Here is a 20378-nt window from a genome sequence, read left to right as displayed (position 1 = left end):
AGCGATCAGGAGAGAGCGCAGATCAGGAGAGAGTGAGCGATCAGGAAAGAGCAATGAAGAGATCAGGGGAGAGAGAGGCGAATATCAGAAGAGGGAGATCAGGAGAAAAAGTTCAGGAGAATGAGAGGCAGAAATCAGGAGAGAAGGAGCGAGGGAGGCGAAGATCAAGAGAAAGACGAGCAAATATCAGGAGAGAGAGATCAGGAGAGACTGAGGCGAAAGGTCAGGTGAGAGAGCGGCAAATATCAGGAGAGAGATCAGGAGAAAGAGAGGCAGAGATCAGGAGAGAACGATGCAAATGTAGCGGGTGATCTTCCAATGCACCTTATTGGGAGACAGGTGTAGGCCGGCACACAATAGAGAGCTTAACCCTTCGCTTATAACTTGACCCACCTCTTACCTGTCTCCAAACCGCACTCTCATGGGTTCAAGATCACCCTGGTGTGCCTTTCTAGGAAGGTTCCCAAAATACCCCTAAGCGGAACGCACACAGTTAGAGTAACTGAAGCGCCAAAGGAAAGTTGGACAAAAGAAGTACTGCTGTATGGTTCTTTAGTTGTTAAAAGCTTACTTATATACTTTTCCGGTACACCAGCAGGGTTTTGTGAGTTTTGTATAAAAAGGGCAACTACACAAGACACAATCTACAACTCAAGTTATTCCAAAGCAGCTGCGTTACTAAAAAGTAAAACACATAAATATAAAAAGAGTCCTTCATATATGTTAAATATGAAAAAGAATCTTTAAAAAAACACGTCCAAGTCTATAAAGTGCCCTGTATTAAAAACTATTTATAAAAGACCTTACTTGCAAGACAACCTGGGCTATCTTAAGGTCTCTGGCCGCTGCTTTCTTGATCCTTTGCCTTCCTGCGCTCTTCTGTGGTGGCCCTTCTGTGGCAGAAGATGACAGCAGATGGCAGCAGCAAGGATGGAGACCACAAAAACTTACTTGGGCTGGGCTGCTTGACAAGATGCAGACCAGCACTCACTTGCAATGTAGGGGGCCCTCCAGAACTTTTCACACCTGAGCCGGCTGAGACTGCCACTTGTCACCTAGCTTGTTGCATCATCTCTTTCCCAGGCTACAGATCAACACATGATCGCCAGGGTGAAGAGCATGAAAGCTGATCTTGGCATCATATCAGCGTTTGTTCTTTTCCACCGTCTTCTCAGCGAAAGCCAGGGCGAGCTGATATGATTGCTCCAGTTGACCATTGAGCTGCTTAATATATCTGGCGTAGTTATCGCTGGTGTTCCATCTGCAGACACTCAAAACACAGGTCTTCAGGCAGCCAGGCATCCCTTCCAAACAAAAAGAAATATGGTGCAAACCCAGTGGCATCATTCTTCGTACACTTTTACACATGGGACAGAGTGGCCACATGCTGACTCCCTCTGTTCTTCTCCTCTGGCCTCACAGTGCTTGAGGAAGTCGATGCAGACGAGGTCCATGGGCCCGGAACTCTGCAAAGGATTGAGATAGGCTGCAGGGCGAGCCGCAGTCTTCCTGGTGACACAACTGGCACAGTGCTGGCAATAATACTCCACATCTGCTGCTGGTCTAGGCCAGAAAAACATTGAGTGGACCAACTCAAAGTATCTGTCGCTGCCAATATGTCTGTGCTGATCGTGAAGATCATACAATACAGCTTGGCGAAAACTCTGTGGCAAAACCAGGGGATGTAATAGCCGGTCTCCAACTTTGGTTTCCTTGTACACGATTCCACACTTCTGCACGAGCGTCTTCCACTGCTTCAGCATTGCAGCTTGCTCTGGGTCATGAAGGATGTCTCTGGACAAATCCGCTCCCATGGTCTTGGCTTTCAGGAACGAAACAATAACAAGATCCGCAAGCTATGACATACGGATCTCATCCCGGGTCAGACATGGTTCCTCAGATACCTCCAGACTGGTGATGTTGCAGTAGACGGCGGGTACAGCCTCAGCTGAGAATCCCAAGCAATCTACGCTCCTTGCTCCTTTTGACTTTCAGCCTGGCAGATAACTCGGACGCTTGCTAAAGACAACTTCTTCCACATGATGGATCCAGCTGTTTCATCCTGCTGAGCATGAGGCCTCCGAGAGAAGGCATCATCATTCATGCTAGTGCGCCCAGGTCTGTACTGTAGACTGACGTCATATGTGGGCAGTGCGATGAGCCAACAGTGTCCATTAGCATCCAGCTTTGCAGACGTCAACAGATACTAACGGGTGTTGTTGTCAATCCCCGCCATGAAGGTGGTGCCATAGAAGTAATCCTGGAACTCCCTTTGTAACGGCCCACTCCAATGCCAAAGATTCCAACTTGTTGACTGGGTAATTCTTCTCTGCTGCATGCAGGCCTCAGCTGGTGAAAGCGAATGGTCTTGTCTCACTGTTGGTCTCCTGGTGCTTTGGTGAGGGTCCGCTTGAACTCCTCGAAGGCCTGCTGGCATTGGTCAGTCCACCGCTCACCAAAGGGCTCCCATGAATGATATAGACGGTCCGCAGAGTTGGCAGTGTTCTTCCGGCTCCTCTGGGTAGATGGGTACCCTTTGGTGAGGTCCACACGTGGTCACGTGATGTCGGCGTATCCCGCATCAAAACTCCTGTAGTAATTACAGAATCCAGGAAACTCTGTAACTTCTTGAGGGTTTGAGGTCTTAGACAGGTGAGGAGGGCATCCATCTTTGCGGGATCCACAGCGATGCCATCCGTGGAGACGAGGTGTCCGATGTACTTTACACTTTTCTGGCAAAACTGGCCCTTGTCCACACTGACCTTGAGCTCTTGTTCCTGCAGGCGATTCATCACTTTCATGATCCTCCTGTTGTGTTCTTCAAGAGTCCTCCCAAACACAATGATGTCATCCAGGTACACCATTACCCCCAGGAAGTTCATGTCGCTGATGGTCTCTTTCATAAGGCACTAAAATGTTGCTGACTAGGCAGACATAGCGGCCATGCTCAGATGGTTTCACAGTGTCCTTGTGTAACACGTCCTTAAAAGCATCCGCCATGGAGGAAGCGATCAGTTTGGCACCTCTATCCTCTGGTGTAGCACATGCACTCGCTCTGGGCCCTGGTAAGATAGGAGTGCTTACGGGCGCAGCCATGATGGCATCTACACTCGGTGCTGTAAAATGACAGGGCACAGCTCTGTGCAAGGCAGGATTTGGGCTAAGCATAGGTGGTGTGACTGGTGCACCAGCCTGCAACCCTGTCCATGTGTTCAATGCCTAGAGAGGATACGACACTATTGAATCTCCCCTATGGATGGTAAGGGGCAATGTCTAAGGATCGACTTCCTTAGGCCCATAGCAGTACGGGATACTGGTACCTGTTAGGACAGGGGCTTTACCCATGCATTCAACCTGGCCAGTGAGGGACTATAGGGACTCTGTCAACCTGAGCACCTTGTGTAGAGGTGTGCTCCAAGGGACATCACCTAGGATAAAGCAATGATCCTGCTTAATCCCCTCACACTACCTGAAGCTAATCCATGAGGATGGATGGTACCTGTCAGATAAGGTGGCAAATCCGGTAAAATCAAAACACAGTGATTATAATACTATATACAAATCAATATCCAAAACCTGCACAAAAAAACTGAAAATTGCGTTAGCAATCTATATATATATATTTATAATTTACAAAACATGTAGAACCCTTTCACAAACTACACAAATATATAAAAACATTCTTTTACAAAGATAAAATAATCATGTTAATTTAAACATTTTAAAACGACTAGGAAGGAAAGAATCAAGAAAAGAAAGTCTAGAGAAGCAAAGTCATACATGGGAGAAAAAGAAAAAAAATTAAACACATTCCAGATATCTCAGATCAACATACAAGACTCTTTTGCCACTTTCTTTTAATCGTCTCCTTATCTCCCTCCACTGCTCCCAGTTTTTTTTTTATCTTCCAGTCTTCTCAGGATTGTAGAGAGGAGACTACATGGGGCTAGGATCAAACTCTGTAGGTCTCCTCTCATAAAACAGCTTCATAATGTTTTGTTACCTTCCTCAAGTTTGAAGTATTTGAGTCTGTCTTCTTTCAAAGCCCTGTAGCCCATCACCAGATGTTTTATCGTTTCTATCATATCACTCCTCCCACAGAGCCTGCATCCTCTATCTCCCCCACCTCAGTCCTTCCTCTCATTCGCTCTAATGTCGGCAGTTGGTTTATGCAAAAACGAAGATACATGCTCCTTAATTTTGGGCAAGGAAAGATGAGTAAATATTTTGCAAGATGTTCCCTTTTGTTATTAGGTTTTTCATATTCTTTGCAAAGTTTGTATTTGCCCAACTCATCTTTCGTTTTAACCCAATCGCGTTGGAATAATTTCTTTTTTGCCTGTGTGGGGTTTATCAACAACTCTTCTTTAGAAGACCCTATATCAATCAGGAGATCGTACATTTGCTGTTTCAATTTAGTAATCGAAAACCCAGAGTCACACTTTTGCTCTGTGCTCCACCCTTCATACAGAGATTGTGCCGGTGGGTTTAGCAACTTAGCGTAATTTGACAACCTCCTCCAAGTTGCTCTGGTAGACAAGGATACAAGCCCACACTCATGTCTTATCACTACATTGGGCAATGAGGTTGCTAGGCCCACAGTCTTTTTCCATAACATGCCCTGTGTTGTATTTAGCTTGTCTCCCATATCATTTAAATTGATATTTAGGCCATATAGTATAGTAGGTTCTACCTGCAAGAGGTAGAACTGTATTAATGGCTTTAAAGTAAATTGGCATAGTCGAGTAGGTATATGTTTCATTTTAGTTAGAAGCGGGCTATATTTAGCCTCGATGTACTGTAGCCCAGATTGAATGGAAATTGTATTTGCAACCTCATACCCTTGGTAGGTCAATGAGTCTACTCTCTCCAATTGACCATCTCCCACCCACCAGATCATAGTTTTTGGTGATCGCTTAGTCGAGAAAATAGGAACTCCACAAATTTCTTAGATCTGAAGTGTAAAGGTCATAGAGGGTAGGGGCTACCACACATTCCTGTCCGAGGCCAACTGATTTTATTACAGGTGCCATCACTGTCCCCTCCCTGTCCAATCTCACTCTCACTGTGGTATCAGTGTGGAGATGAGCGAGCAGCCGAACCAGATGGGCAGAGATACCTAGTGCCACAAGTTTCATCCATAGCCGTCCTCTATTGACCGTGTCAAACGCATTTGACAGGTCAATAGAGGCCATATATACGGTCCCCAATATTTTTTCTTTCACTGCTGCCCGCAAGTGAGCCGTGGTGAAAGGGGATGCCCATCCCAGCACGAAATCCCACTTGATATTGTGTGAGTAATTTAAGTGTATTTATTTGGGCTTTAAATTCTTTTAAAAACAAAGTGCCAACAATCTTGCTGGAGGAATCAAGCAAGGCAATTGGCCTAAACTTCCTTGGGTTTTGTATATGCACTTTCTTGTGAATGGGTATAATAAGGGATTGCTTCCAGGTATCTGGAATCGTGTAAGAGAGCGAGAGAGACATTTCTAAAGAGATCCCAAAGCGGCAGCGCCCAAAGTTCCACATACTTTATGATCATAAATGGTGGAATTATACCTGGTCCCGCTGCTCTTGAAGGTTTTGCTTTCCTTATAGCCCAATGGACATCTTCTAGATCCCAATTAAGTTCATCTTTCCGTTGCAGCGGTTTCCTGCCTCTTTCAATGGGAGAGAATACTTTTCTCTCAAATATTGTTCCCAAACCTGGGCCTTTATCTGACAATCTCCTGCTGATTGAGGTTTTTTCTTTGAAACATCCCCCATGATTGTCCAAATGTTTTGCACATCATTACCAACCAGGGAATCTACCATCTCCTAGTTTTTTTTTATATGAGTTTCGCGCCTAATGAATTTAAAGGATCTCTTAAATTCCAACACGATTTTTGTCTTTGCTTCCCGAAAAGCAGACCTGAAGGTTATGAGTTTGTAACTTGCTATGATGTCAGCTCTCTTTTTTGCTTTAGCCTTTTGGATACTTATTGTGTCATAATTATTGGTATACTTTGAATTTCCTTGAAAGGTACCCTTACCGCTCAATAGCCCTAGGCACAAACCCAACTTGTTGGTATAGTTGCTAAAATGTAATACTTCACCTCTTTCTGACATCGTATCCAGTTCTCTTTCCCAGACTTTAGTAAAGATCCTGTATGCCTTCGAATTCCATCTTATGGCTCCCTCTCCCCTAGCTAAGATTGTAAAAGATAGGCTGGGTATAAGATCATATATACCTAGTGGCAAATGCAGGGTAATGTGTATGGGGAGATGATCACTTCCCCCACAATTCCCCCATGTTGGAGCTTTAGATATTTTACCCAGACTAGTCGAGAGCAAAATGTGATCAACCCAGGAGTTTTTAGTACCCCACCTCCAGGTATAAAATCCCTCTAGATTGGCCTCTGTACGGATGCAAGGGTGCATATCCCAACTTGCTAGAAATCCCGACCAGAGCCATCCTAGATGTTTATTCTTCAAGATCATTGTCTTTGTCTTCCCTCTGTTCCCCTGCCTTGCCTCTTCGTGCCTTGAAACACTTGTTTATAGGTTGCTTTATAAATGCCATATCATATCATATCATTTTAGTACCCCTCTCCCGGTCCACAATTTGAAAGCCTTTAAGATTTACACAAACTGCGTTTAAGTCTCCAGCAAGTACAACGTGCACATTTCCTGGTCTCCACAGACAGTCCAAAAGCAAGGCATCCAGGAAGCCATGTGTGGTCTCAATTGATGTTCTTACATAATTACCATAGACATTTATAATCAGCAAGTTCATATTCGTCTGAGGGACATAGATGTTAACTGCCATTAGATCTTCAGAGGGCGTTTCAATCTCCCAGTGTGTACAATTCCGTTTTAATGCTACTGCTTTGGCCATTCCCCCTTTGGGACGACCCTTTACCCCCTGCGTGGCAGATTTACAGTAGGTGGTGTATCCCATCAGTTCAAAGCTATCCACAGCCATGGTTTCTTGGAGCATTATGATGTTTGGTAACTTATGAGCAGACATGTTTTTTCCCAAAAAGTTGTGGTATCCGCAAATATTCCATGACATGACCGTGGTCTGATGTCCCTCAAAGTTGCTGCTGACTGGCCTAGCAAACTATACACTATCCCCGGAAGGGAAAAAAGGTAGGTACAAGGTAAGTAGGTAGGATAGGGAGGGTATAGGCACATACATGTTGATCTCAGCAATGCCTCCAAAAAATGTAGCAGGTTGATCTTCCAACGCACCTTATTGGGAGACAGGTGTAGGTGGGCACACAATAGACAGCTTAACCCTTCCCTTATAACTTGACCCGCCTCTTACCTGTCTCTAAACCCCGCTCTCCTGGGTTCAAGATCACCCCAGTGTACCTTTATAGGAAGGTGGTAATGGTAGGTAAGATCAAAAGGTTAGGGCAGGCAGGTTCCCCAAATACCCCAAAGGAGATAATCCAAGGTTAGAGTAAATGGAGTACAAAAGGAAAAGGGGAAAAAGGAGTGTTGTTGTACATTTTTTTAGTTGTCAAAAGCTTCCTTATACATTTTTATGGTACACCAGCATAGTTTTGTGAGTTTTTGTATAAAAGGGGCAAACACAAGACACTATATACAACTTAAGTTACTCCTAAGCAGCTGTGTTACTAAAAAGTAAAACACAAAAGTACAACAAGAGTCCTTCAAATATTAAAAATATTAAAAAGAGTCTTTAAAAAAGGATATACAAGTCTATAAAGTGCACTACATTAAAATACTATTTATAAAAGACCTTACTTACAAGACAACCTGGCCAGGGCTGTCTTATTTATTTATTATTTATTATTTTTTTATTTATTTCTACTGCACCAGAGCCCGCAGGCATCAGGGTGCCACGTGTACACGCAGAATCACATTAGACACGCAGGTCACAGGACAACGTTAGTCTATAGATTTTCAGGCGGGTTTTGGATGAGATTAAAGTTGGTTTAGAGAGTTATCTAAACAAGTGGGTCTTGAGTTTTTTTCGGAAGGTACTGTATGAGAGCTCTAGTCTTATTTGTGGTGGGAGGTTATTCCATAAGGTTGCATCTTTGGTGTGAAAGGCTTTGCTGAGTCAGTTGGTTTTTCTGAAACTGGCTGTTACGAGCTTGCCCTGAGCTTCGGACCTGAGTGCCCATCTCGGTAGATAGGTAACCAGTTTCTTCTTGAGGTATGCTGGGGATTTCCCATGAACGCACCTATGGGCTAGCGTCAAGGCTTTGAACTGAATTCTATCTTTGATAGAAAGCCAGTATAGATTTATCCTATCTTCACTGATGTGTTCTGTTTTCTTTTTTCCTTTGATGATTCTCACAGCCCTAATTTGTATTTTTTGACATTTTGCAATGTGCCTTTTGTTTGCTCCTAGTAGCAGGGCATTGCCGTAATCCAACCTGGACAATATGGTGGCTCTTGCTACTATAGCGCAATTTTCCTCACTTAGATAGGGGCGTATTCTGTGTAAGAGTATCAGGTAATATGAGCAGGTCTTAGTCAAATGTATGACCTGGCACTCTACACTCTGTGATGCTTCCATGTGCATCCCCAGAGTTTTGACTTTGTTCACAACTTTTATTTGGGACTCATTGATGTTGAAACACTCGTATTGATGGTTCAGTCTTGCTCTAGCTGCGTTGGTCCCAAAAATCATTAATCCTGTCTTTTTAGCGTTGAGACAGAGCCAATTGTTGGTCATCCATATTTCAATTAACATGTATAGTTTTTTACATTGGCACTGTGTTGGGTGCAGTCACTGCTTAGTTCTATGACTAGTTGGGTATCATCGGCGTAATTAGTGAAGAAAACGCTGATTTCCTCCCAGATCATACAAATAAACCTTGTATACAAGTTAAAAAGAAGCAGTGACAGGCTGGCTCCTTGCAGTACACTGCTGCAAATTTTTTCTGCAAAAGAGAAGTAATCCCCCCAGTGGCCCTTTGACAGCCTGTCCGGAGAGAAAGGAGGATATCCAGTCGATTGCCTCTTTGGAACAGTTTGCTCCTCTCTCTAATGCATGTCTAAGTTGGCTGTGGTCCAGTAAGTCAAAGGCTGCGCTAAAGTCTAATAGAATTAGGAGCCCTGCTTTTCCATTCTCCACTATGTTTAGCATGTGTGATTGGAGATCTAGCATTGCCGTCTCGGTACTGTGAGCCGCTCGGAAACCTGACTGTTGGCTGTGAAGGATCTTGTTCGTTTTGACTAATGCCTGAAGTTGGTTTGTGGCGATTTTGTCTAATACCTTTAGTAGAAAATGACAGTTGGTGATGGGTCTTAGATTATCCGGATCACTTTGGTCTAATTCAGGTTTTTTGGCTAAAGGGGTGGTTGTTACTTTGTTGATATCAATCGGTACCCGACCTTCCCGAAAAGAGGCGTTCACCATTTTGGTAAGAAAGGGGGCAAAAATATTGGCATTCTCCAGTATCAATTTAGGTGGGATTATATTTTCTGCACATGTGGTAGGTTTCATTGATTTGAGAGTTTGGAGCATATCTTCTGTCTTGATATCATGGAATTTAAAAGTTCCTTGCTGTATTATAGACTCCATTCCATTTACTGGTTCCGCCTTGCTTTTTTGTGCCTCATTGAGTACAGCCCTTGCTTTCCTTATGTTATCTGCGAACGCTATTTGAACCTTGTTGCAGTCTTTACTGGACGGAGAAAATGGGGGTGGTCAGTGTTTTGGGTTGTTCTATTGTTTTGAGGATTTTGAATAGTTTGCTAGAAGAGTTTTCTGCTATTTTTATTTGTTCATTGTTCATACACTATCCTAGGAAGGGAGAAGGGTAGGTATAGGATAAGTAGGTAGGATAGGGAGGGTATAGGCACACAAAAGTTGATCTCAGCAATGCCTCCAAACAATTTAGCAGGGTGATCTTCCAATGCACCTTATTTGGAGACTGGTGTAAGCGGGCACACAATAGACAGCTTAACCTTCACTTATAACTTGACTCGTCTCTTATATGTCTCTAAAGCCCGCTCTCCTGGGTTCAAGATCACCCCAGTGTACGTTTATAGGAAGGTGGTGATGGTAGGAAAGTGGCCCACAGCTGTCGGAGCTCCCTGAGTGCCACTGGGTGCCGAACTGTGAGTGTGCTCTGTTTCGGAGTGGGAAGAAGGAAGAAAATCGTAAACCCCATGGCAGATGGCTCCATCATGATAGGCGGCAAGGCGGGGAGTCAGCCCATCTCTGAACATGTAACGGGGGACGGGCAAATGACACTCTGCCCAGAGGACAGCTGCACACATTTGTGGATGCTTCCAACATGCTATGCTGCTCCTTTCTCTGCTGAAAGTGCTCAACAGTGAAGCAAGTCATTTTCGGGTGCTGCCAAGAAAGATCACGTTTCAGCTAGACGCCCTGCCATCAGTGCCCTGCTCTAGGGGAAAGAGAAGGGGAATAGCAGAGGAGGGTTGCAGCTCTCATGAGTGCTTATGCATCCTTTCCCAGGCCTGCGGTACCCCTGCTTGGGGGAGCTGCATAAGGAACGTGGGCCAAACACCCTGCCACCAGTGTCTTGCTACCAGCCCCCACCATCTATGGACTGAGCTAATGTGGGCTCTGGTGCCCCAGGTGCGGCTTTGGCGGCCCTTGAACTGTGAGCTTGTCCAGAACTGATGCTTATGCAACTATGAACTGGTTTCCTGCAGCTCTGATAATGCTTAAAGTGGACTCAGTAACGTGTATTTTGATGCTATGCGCCTGCTTGTCATGTACGTGCTCAAAGTGGGACCTGTTAACGTGTTGTTAAGCTGTGCTCCTGGATGTTGTCGGCCTGCTCTATATGGTGCCAGTAGCTGACAATGTGTCATTCAGTGGCGGAAGTTCCACTCACCCCAGATTAATAAAGGGTCTTTTAATAGGTGGCAGAACTACCAACGTGCCTCCAGCAATCCACCAACCATTACTGTCACCCTCAACATGTACAGAATGATCAGTGTAAATTTCATGTTTGTAACTGCCTGAGGCTAAGCGTCTGATTCTTTGTTTCAGCCAATGACTCCTAAATGGAGCCAGCATTACTGTTTGTGACTTTTGGGTTTATTGTGAAGTCCATTCTTGGTTTCGTTTTGTTATGGAAAAGGAGGAGTGCGGTGTGCCACCCCTTTCAGGAGAATGGTCCCTCCCGGGGCTCATGCTAGTGTCACATGCTGTGACCATGTGACTAGCATACAATAAAAGGAATGAGCCATTCCCGGCTCGTTAGTCGATGCCAACTGACTTCTGCCTGCTGTGTCTTGTTGCTGAAGCATGATGCTGGCGCTGCGTAATAGGCAGAGGGCCTGCTCCTGCAGGGCCCTCTACCAGGATAGTGCCCCAGCTGGGAAATGCTGTCCCTGATGTCCTTCACTGTCTTGGCAGAGTCCCTGCCGGGAAACTCTGCAAGTATAAGCCGGTGCCCCTGCTGGGCATCTCCGGCTGCATTGGCCGTGATGGCCTGGGTGCCCCTAGGCCATGGAAGAACCCATATGACAAAGGGCTGACAGGGTGCTCCCTGTCCTTGTGTCTCGGTTGGGTGCCCCCAGCACTGTGGAGCCTGAACCCCGGTGCCCTCTGGGTCCAGGCACAACAGCAGTAAACAGCCAAGTGGAAAGCAGGCAAAACCACTCCGTTCTAAAAGAAAAAAGGAAGAGACTAGGGTATAACTAATGAAAATCTTTGTTGAATAATCAAAGTATTCAAGAAAGCATTAAAAGAGGGTGCCCCTCCCCAAATCACTGCAGCCTTTTCACGCCATTTGCTGAAGGCCATTTTACCAATTTTTGCAGCATTTTTAGGTGTTGGTAAAGGCGATAGTTTTAAGGAGATTTTAGGGTTGTGGGGTAGGTGTGGAAGAGGGTATGGGTGCTTGTCGCACATACAAATCCTGCAAAAAATGTGGTGAAACGGCCGCTGAAGTGACTTGTTCCAGATCCAAAGAAAATATCAGGGCTCTGGAAAACGTTGTCACAGACCAGGGAGAGAAGGAGTACAACCTGGAGAGCAGGAACAGGAAGGAGGTGGCACACACCAAGAGAGATGTTACTGAGATAGCTCTGGACTGACCAAAAACCAATGGCTGCAACAGGGTTTGCCTCAGACCTGAAAGAACACCAAGAATTCTCACAACACGCTAGGATAGGAGGGTGTCCTTGCCAGAAAATGTGACTACTTGGCTACTGAGATTTTGAGAGAAACCACAGGTCCACGGGGGCGACCTAGACAGAGGGTGAGATTATCTAGCTATTGGACTTTTGAGAGCAAAGACAGGCCAGGGGAGGGTGACCTCGACAGAGTGTGAGACTATCTAGCTATTGGACTTTTGAGAGAAAGGACAGTCCAGGGGCTGGAGGGATAACTTCGACAGAGGGTGAGACTGTCTAGCTATTGTAATTTTAAGATAAATGACAGGCGAAGGGGGGAGGTGGAGGGTGGCCACCTCGACAGAGTGTGAGACTATATGTTGTATCTGAATAAAGGGACGCAGCCCCATTAAGGGAAGAAACACACCAGAGCAGGAAGAGGGCGGAAGGGGAGGGACACAGGAGGGAGTGGGACAGTTGGGATATGTTAGTGAATAAAGAAGGTTGACACCAGCCATGGTTCTGTGTATCATTGGTGAGCGCATGGACGGTTGAACGAGGGGTTAGCCCGCAACAACTGGCGATGAGGCAGCCGTGTCCCACGGCGTGCAGCAAGACGCTCTGTGTGACCAGCAGTGGAGGAGGGACGCACGCCCAGCAGTGGAAGGGGTCGGAGGCCCAACAATAACGGAAGCAGCACAGAAGAGCCGCTCTGCCCAGCAGTACGGCTGTGACGAGGAGGTCTATGCGACCAGCAGCGAAGAGGAGCACAAACGTGCCCAGCAGCGAAGGAAGTGCAATCGCGCACTGGTTGAGGGAGAGCCGTATGTGCCCGCAGGCCTCCAGAAAACCGAAGGCATTTCTTCCGGCAGCCCACAGCGGCAAGAAAAAGAAGGAAGTGCCCAGCAGATCGTGCCGCAGCACGAAGGAGGGACCACCACACTGCAAGCCCAGCAGCAGGAGGAGAGGCCCCCGGATCACGAGCCCAGCAGCTGGAAGGAGGGGCCGCTGGATCGCGAGCCAGCAGCAAGAGGAAGAGCCGCCGGTGGATCACGGGACCGGCGGCAGAAGACAGCGTTGCTGGACCGTGGGCAGGAGAACAAGACCAACCGAGCAACGCACACATTCAGCGGAGGGGAGCGCTGCCGGTGACCCAAGACCCAGCAGCAGAGGAGGAACGAAATAGGAAGGAGTACCGTGAGCTCAGACAAACTGCGGAATGGAAGCTGAAGCCAGGTAATGACCCTCAAGCCTCAGCCAATAAAAGAAACCTGCAACAATCAAATTACGGCTGCACATGGTCCCGCGGCCCGCTGCGCACAAAAGAGGCGCATGCATAAAACAATAGAGCGTAACATTAAACGTTCCATTAGCAACACGCAACGTGCGCACCCCGCCATGAGCCACCAACCCACAAATAGAACGCTGCCAGCAGACACTGGACCAATGACACCTAAGGCCTCTGACTGAGGGGAAAGTCATAAGTAAAAGAAGAAATAAGTAAAGCCCTGAGTGGAAAACAAACAAGACTCTCAAACCACAAGGCTCTCAGCACCCAACCCACAAAGACCCTTCTACCGTATAAATCAAGAGACAATCACCACACAGGAGGATTATAATAAAATCCTCTTTGAACACTGCCAACAGTTCCAACTAACTACGGCACAATCATGACCGATCAAGCACAAGCTGCAGCAGACGCAGGTGTTCCACAACTGCCACCGCCAGCCTCACGTCATATGCCAGCCTCATGAGGAAACCAAGCCCATTCACCCTCAACCCACACCATGACCTGGGTCAGCGATGGGAAGAATGGGTCGAAGAATTCGAAGACTTTGTAGGTGCCATTGGCACCCAAGACCCTCCCAACAAAATAAGCATCTTCACAAATGTAGCGGGAAAGGAGATTAAAAACATAATACGCACGATTCCCCCACAAGACCGCACCATCTATTTACACCTTCTGGAAGCCATCAACGAGAAACTTATAATAACAGCCAATTGTGACTATGAACGATATACCTTCAATCAGTGTGCCCAACTCCCCCACGAATCCATTGGCGAGTTCATCATCCACCTTCAAAGAAAAATCATAAAATGTGATTTCGCAAACTTCAATGATGACGAAGCATCATACTGCGCATAATAGAGGTATGCATCTCATCAATGTTCAGAAAACACCTTCTGAAGAAGCCCCTATCCCTAAAAGAATTATTAGACCTGGCCAGGGTGTATGAAAGAATAGACATCCAAGCCACAGCTATAGAAAACCCCAAAAAAGGTGACATCATTGCAGCCATAACCCCATACACCCGATACCCGAATGCCCAAGGTAGACAAACTTCCAGATACACCACACAGTGAACGCAAAGTGATCGACAATGCTACTGGTGTGGATTTGAATACCCACACAGAGGACCATGCCCCGCGATTGGCCAACGGTGCATGCGATGTGGACAAGAAAACCACTTTCAAGCCATGTGCAAGGAACAACTCCCTGAGACGAGCCAAATCCGCCAACAGAACGCCGGTCGCCTGCCGGAGGCACACAGAGAACAGCATGAACAACGCCCTGTCGAAAGAGGAGTGACTTGCCCCACAAACACCCACCAACGCCCGAACACAGTGAGGGCCCTAGAAGAACTACAAATCGAACAGGAAAGGAAAGCTCATGAACTCTACGATTTCCGCCACTATGACCCAATACAATTGGTTGCTCAAGAGAGAACGTACACAAGGGAACACCCGCCACCTCACGAACAAGAAAATCACGTCCAATCTTTCCCACTGGATATCGACCAATATGATAACTCTCCACCAAGATATCATCAAGAGGAAGTGCAACAGTTCCAATACCCACAAGATGGATACGACAGGGAATACGTCCGATTCCTGAGCGTCGACATCGAGGACACGCCAGCCCCCAGGGTCACGATACAAATGGGAGACACCAGAAACCAATTTGTCGTTGACACTGGGGCGACAGTGAATGTTATGAACGAGGAACTATACCATGACATTGCGGCCCTCTACCCCCTGCGGAAGTCAAGAACCCACATCTTCCAATGGGGAGCAGCCCTGCCCATGACGTCCAAAGGACAATTTCAATGTGACCTGATGCACTGCGACCTCACGACAACCACCACAATACACGTCATAAGGAGTCCCTCCATAGGACGCTGCCTTCTCAGCTACAGGACGGCCAGGGCCCTGGCACTCATCGACCTGCAATATGAACAAAGTGAAATAATAAAGTGACACCCGTCAGAATGCAGTGCCATTATGTCAATAACATGCCAACCCCTCATCAAAGAGGACCTCAAAGCTCGATTCCCCAAATTGTTTGAGGGGGTAGGAATGCTCAAAGACTCTGTCGTTAAGCTGCACATTGACTCCAAAGTCACGCCGGTGCCACAACACCCCTGCAAAGTGGGTTTCCACCTCCAGGCCCAAGTTTCAAAAGAAATCCAACTCCTCCTCCTCAAAGACATCATCGAAAAAGCAGAAGGACCAACACCATGGGTATCCGCCATAGTAATAGTGCCCAAGGACAATGGACGTCTACTCATATGCGTCGATATGCGCATCCCCAACACCGCCATTCAAAGGGAGAGACACCCAGGACCAAGCCTGGAGGATATGCTCATCAGGCTGAACCAAGCGACGCATTTTTCAAAACTAGACCTCAATCAGGGCTACCACAAGCTCGTCATAGACCCTGCTTCAAGAGCAATCACCACCTTCGCGACACACGAAGGGCTGTTTAGATATAAATGGCTCAACTTTGGCATATCTTCCGCCGCAGAAATCTTTCAAGATACAATCAGACGCCTAATATCATCCGAGGTGAATGCCCTAAATTATAGCGATGATATCCTGATCTTCGGGAAGGATCAAGAACAACATGACAGGACACTCACAGCAGTCTGCAAGATCCTCCAAGAGGCGGGTCTAGCGCTGAATGGACCCAAGTGCGACATCAACAAAACCAGCCTCAGATTCTTTGGACATATATTCTCAGACAAAGGCATAAGGGCTGACCCAGACAAGATAAAAGCGATCACTGACCTTCAAGCTCCCACGACAACTGCAGAGCTACGGTCGTTCCTAGGGATGGCAGGATACTGTGCACGCTACCTCCCAAACTATGCCACAATTACCGAACCACTCCGAGCCCTCCTCAAAAAGGACCATCCATTCCACTACGACTTACACTGCCAGACGGCATTCTCAACCATCAAAGAGAGCCCCCCCAACCATCGCCAGCTAGCATCCTTCCACCCAGAGTGGCACACCGTCATCACAGTTGATGCCAGTCCAGTTGGCCTAGGAGCCATCCTAGCCCAAACAGACACCAAGGACAACGTACAACATGCAGTAGTAGTCTATGCCAGCCGTGCCCTATCTCACACCGAAAAGGCCTACTCCCAAGCTGAACGAGAAAGCCTCGCAGCTGTATGGGCCTGCGAAAAGTTCCACCACTTCGTAATTGGCCGGAAGTTCACCTTAGTAACGGACCATCAAGCGCTCCTCTCGCTATTTGGGAACCCCAACACAAAAATGCCTCCTCGAATAGAGCGCTGGGGGATAAGGTTACAAGAATATGATTATGTGATCATCCACAAGCCTGGAGGAGAAGCCAACCCGGCACACTACCAGTCAAGACACCCACTGATGAGAAGTGATGACACCCTAGCTCATGAGGCCGAAGAATACATCTCATATCTATCCTCCAACGCCATGCCACCAACAATCTCAACAGCAATCTTTGAAGACCAAAGCAAAGCCGACCTGACAATCAAAGCCGCCATACGTCATACCCACTCCAACAAATGGGGGGAATGCCAGGAACGAAGAAATGGAGTGGAGGGGGCGGACAAGAAAGACATAGACCGCCTAGCCAAAATACACTCGGAACTGGTGGCCACTGACCAAGACATACTGCTACGAGGAAACAGGCTAGTGGCTCCGAAAGATCTACGGAAGACACTAGTAGCTAAGAAACCACATTTGGTTCCCCTACATGGATACCGTAGTGGAAGACATGCTGGCACACTGCAGACCCTGCCAACTAGCAGCGAGGAAATCATCCCCAAGCCCCCTACAGCCGACGACACTTTCAGAGAGGCCCTGGCAAAAGGTTGCAATGGACTTCTATGGACCCCTGGAAGAAGGTGGATACCTGCTCGTGGTCATCGACGAAGACTCAAGATTTCCTTTCATCAAACAAACACCTCGACATCATTCTGTGAAACAGCGCCCATCATAGATAATCTCTTCAGTGAATGGGGCATCCCCAACATCGTCAAGACAGACAACTGGTCTCCGTTCCGAGGACGCGCATTCGCCAAACTCGCAGACCATCTCGGTTTCCATCACCAGAAGGTTACACCACTCTGGTCCCAAGCCAACGGAATGGTGGAACGGTTTATGGCCACTATAAAACTAACCAGACAGAAAGCCCTAGCTGAGCAAGTTTCTCAATAACAGGCCATCTGCGGCATGCTCAGAAGTTACAGAAAACACACTGTACGATGCGACGGGGAAAACGCCAGCAGAACTAATGGTGAGGTACCGACCCCGAACACGCATCCCCCAGTGGGAAGACCACACAACAGAAGAAGACGCAGCCATAAGAGAACGAGATGCTGAGAAGAAAAGGAAAGCCAAAGAATGGGCCGAAAAAAAGAGGAATGCAAAAGGCCCCCAGCTCGAAGTAGGACAAACAGTCCTACTACGACAAAACCGGAGGAGGAAAACGGACACCCGTTATGACCCGGAACCTCGGATCATCACGGCTGTAAAAGGATCCATGATAACCGCGACAGGAGAACCAGGGGAAATAACTCAGAATGCGTCATTCTTCAAAAGATTGTATCTCGATGATCAAGAGACATCAAAAGTGGTCACTGAGGACCCAGGCTATGAAGAAGATGCGAACCCCCCAGTTGAAGCGATTGGTGAAACCAGAGAGTCTCCAGGCAGACCCCACAGAACAGTGAGGAGACCGGTGAGACTTATTGAACAAATGTGACCCCGGCTTTCATGTTAAGCACGGGGGAGGTGTTGTATCTGAATAAAGGGACGCAACCCCTTTAAGGGAAGAAACACACCAGAGGGGGTAGAGGGCGGAAGGGGAGGGACACGGGAGGGAGTGGGACAGTTGGGATATGTTAGTGAATAAAGAAGGTTGACACCAGCCATGGCTCCGTGCATCATTGGTGAGCGCATGGACGGTTGAGTGAGGGGGTTAGACCACAACACTATATGGCTGTTGCAATTTTGAGAGACACCACAGATCCACGGGGACAACCTCGACAGAGGGTGAGACTATCTAGGTATTGTCATTTTGAGGGAAACCACAGGCCCAAAGGGAGACCCCAAACAGAGGGTGAGACTATATTGCTATTGTAATTTTGAGAGAAACCACAGGCCCAAGGGGGTACCATGACAGAGGGTGAGACTATCTGGTTACTGCAATTTTGGATGAAACTGGGCCAAGGATGCTAACCTTGCCAGAGGGTGAGAAAATTTGAGATCAACCAAAGGGCGAGGGGGACAATCTTGATAGACGTTGAGAATATCTGGCTGCTGCCATTTGGGGAGAAACCGTGAGCCCAAGATGGCAAGCTTGCCAGAGGATGAGAACATTTGGCAATGGCTCACTGCCCAAGAGGGTTTCCTCTTGGGTGATAATTTCACATCATGACAAAGGCCTTAAGCAAGGGTGAAGAAATACACACTAGTAGGAGTGCCAAGAAGCGACCAGGTGCTATATCCCTGGGACTGAGACTGCCGAGAAGGGAGCAGGGTGCAGCATTCCCTCGCCTGAGGCTTTTAAGCATCTTTAGTTACAGAACCCTAGCGTAGATCCGTATTCCCATAGTTAAACACTCCCACACACTGTTGGCCCATCATTACAACGTTTTCCACAGTGAGCTTTATCATTTCTAGTTTGATGCTTCTACCACCCATCCTGACGAAATCAACAACGATTTTTTAACTTGTAGTCCTGACTGTGTGTGTTCAGTTAATTCTCCACCACAATAATCACTGCCCAACAACACCACCATATTGATTCAACATCAATTCTTTTCAAGTGTCAATCTGGCTTCTGGCCCAGTCACAGCGCAGACACAACACGTGTCTCAGTCTGGAGTGAAAGGCAAAGCTCTCTATCACGTAGTCTCTTGGCTGCTTCGAAAACAGTCTTCCACATTAGACTGATCTGTCAACTATAAAATAAGGCAATACTGACCCTTTCTCCACTGATTGAAATACTTAATAGCAAAACAAACATGGAACTGAGAATCCTCACCTCCAAACCCAGAGCCGGCAAACCAGGAGTGCCCCAACGGTCCACTTTTCACTCACTCTCTTCAACATTGTGAGGCTCCTTATGGAACTCACCCTTCCACACAACTTTAGTTTCCCTACTTAGTTGATGACATGCAGATCAACCTGCATGCATTTGCCACTAATAACCATTCTGACATCTTCTCGAAGGTCTGAAAGCATACAGTCATAGGCAGATCAGCACAATCTAAAGGTCCACGGTTCCAAGTCTGATTTTTTCTTAGGCCCAACTCATCTCAAGAACAAGATAGGGAGTCTTGGTGCCCTTCAGATATTTGTCATCAGAGATCAGGTCCCAATCAGAACAATGCCCAAATCATAGAAGCCTTCCGGGATGACAACCTGAGCCTTAGTTACCAAGTGGCAGCAGTGGTTATAACCTCCCATTACCAGCTGAAGCTCCTGAAAGAAATCCTTCCCTGCATCCCTCTCCATTCAACCCCCAGAACCAACCCATCCTTGTGAGTACACTAGTGAAGCCATGCCTTGATAATGGTATGGCACCATAAATCTAGGTTCCAGTTCCAGCGCATATGTACATTTGCATTAATCTAAGTGGTAATCCGGCATGAAATGTATTTATTTATTTATGATTACTTGTATTGCCACAGCCCAGGCTGCTTTGGGCTGTACCTAAATGGATCACCCCCCATGGATGACTTTTTCAAATAAAAGGTGTGAGCGGCGCATCAATAAAAAATAGTTGATCCAGAACCTCCTTCCTACAGTGCCATCCTACCAGTACTCTGCTGCAGGAGATAAGTGGCACTCCGCCACCTGCCCCACTCGTGCTCTGCCCTTATATTCCATCTGGGGCAAAGCTGGAGTCTATGTACAAAAAACCTTATTAGGGAAGCAGGACATCAGAGCAAGGTACTCCATGTTTTTTTGTGATGTTGTCCTTTGTATATAGATTGCCTTTACATAACGTGCTAATAGGACATTTGTCTGCACTTAGA

The 20378-nt window shown here is 47.0% G+C and overlaps 1 protein-coding gene across 1 annotated transcript in view; it reads right to left on the bottom strand.

The window, feature by feature from the left end:
* LOC138492969 (cytochrome P450 2J4-like) overlaps window positions 1-20378 on the bottom strand; it is a 291460-nt gene that overhangs the window by 153059 nt on the left and 118023 nt on the right. The gene's annotated exons all lie outside the window — the stretch shown is intronic.

Source organism: Ambystoma mexicanum, chromosome 10, assembly GCF_040938575.1.
Source record: "Ambystoma mexicanum isolate Mex_15411 chromosome 10, UKY_AmexF1_1, whole genome shotgun sequence".
Lineage (NCBI taxonomy): Eukaryota > Metazoa > Chordata > Amphibia > Caudata > Ambystomatidae > Ambystoma > Ambystoma mexicanum.
The sequence above is the reverse complement of the archived record's forward strand: the minus strand, read 5'-3'. Positions and strand labels throughout refer to the sequence as shown.